Here is a 1604-nt window from a genome sequence, read left to right as displayed (position 1 = left end):
CACATTTGGCAAATGCATTCGCAGGGTAGCAAGGATAAAAACTAAATTGGATGATGGGAATGTAGTTTTCTAATCCAAGAGTTAACGAGCGTTATAGAGTACTGGGTGACATGGCACTACAGTAAGCCAGTGTTGCCAATCAATCGCTGATTAATATGCAATAAAGAAGCGCAAGTCGGACTGGTTAACAAACATGGCAACGCTGACAGTTAGAGCGCCAGTCAGGAGAGGAGGGACCGGCAATCGGCTGACACGTCACTCAAGAGGAACAACAATATTCTGGGCTGATTAAGGCACAGCGACAGTATCTGGCAGGGAATCGAGCAATGTTAATCAAACACAACTCGAAAGTGCTTCTCGAGATCCTCCTGCGCGGAGTGAGGTGCCAGCGAGGGTGTGATCAGCGTCCCTAGTATACGGGGTGTCCACGACGCATTACCTGCGCACGTTATAGAAGGGCACTGATCGCAGGCAGGCGATGGCTGCGCGCTTCCTCGCGAAGGACAGCAGCTTCCGCCAGCCCGACCGGGAGACGGGGGGAGTGCAGGCCTGTTGGCCGCGAGCAATGTCTGTTAGTCGGTAGCACTGTTATCACCACACACCGCCGCTCGCCACTCACCTGCCCAGGGCTCCCACGCCCCCGCCAGCACGCCACCTGTGCCTCCCCACACCAACTGCGCTTGGGTCTACCAACTAGGAAGCCGGAGTGAGACAGGCCACAAGAGGGGCACGGCGGGGGGGTGACGCCGCCAGGAGGTCAGCGACGAGCAGCGTCAGCATATGAGACGAGACGCGCCCACTCAGCACACAGCACGGGGGAGGGGGAGGTGATTTGAGAGCAGGGAAGACCGACTGAAGCGAGAGGCGAGGGGCTGCGTGTGTGCCAGGGTGGAGGCTCTCGTCCCACTCAGTTAATCTCTAGGCGGGTGGGGCGACCACAGGGGCGTGACTCAGCATCCGGTAGGTGTTCATTTCAGATATTTGTCACAATTTTTAGAAAACCTCCATTCACTCTCTACTATGTCCATTTTGGACATGTCTATTTGTTACACTCTACCGATTTTCTGAGTTTCGCCCCTCTGGCTTTTCTACCAAAATGAAGATGTTAATGATTAGTAGGATCACTATTACAAAATTTTGAATTGTTGGATATCAATTTGTTCAGAATTTTTATATCTTATGGAAATAACTGTATCAGTTAGTCTGGTTACCTGAATTGACTGATAAAAAATAAATGCGTGAAATCATCAACTTTTTTTATCTTGACAAGGATCATACAATAGGATATCATTCAAAATAACAATATTCCAAACCATTGTTCTAAAATGCACGGCAAGAACACGGAAACACCGGGCAGTGCTTCTTCACAGTGCAGAGAAAAGGCTTTACAGCGATAGGCGAAAATCATGCACAACTATGGCAGCGCGTCAGTTTCCCTTGTGCATGGCGACACTCCTACATGATGACATACAAAAAAGGAATTCCCCATGAATAAATGTGTAAGATAATTTCCTTTATAATATCAGTTAAGAGATTAGAACGGGAGTGTCGTCTTCGCACAAGGCAATGTTGCACAACGCTTGTCAGCCACAGTAGCAGCAATG

This window comes from Penaeus monodon, chromosome 29 (assembly GCF_015228065.2).
Source record: "Penaeus monodon isolate SGIC_2016 chromosome 29, NSTDA_Pmon_1, whole genome shotgun sequence".
Taxonomy (NCBI): Eukaryota; Metazoa; Arthropoda; class Malacostraca; order Decapoda; family Penaeidae; genus Penaeus; species Penaeus monodon.
The sequence above is the reverse complement of the archived record's forward strand: the minus strand, read 5'-3'. Positions refer to the sequence as shown.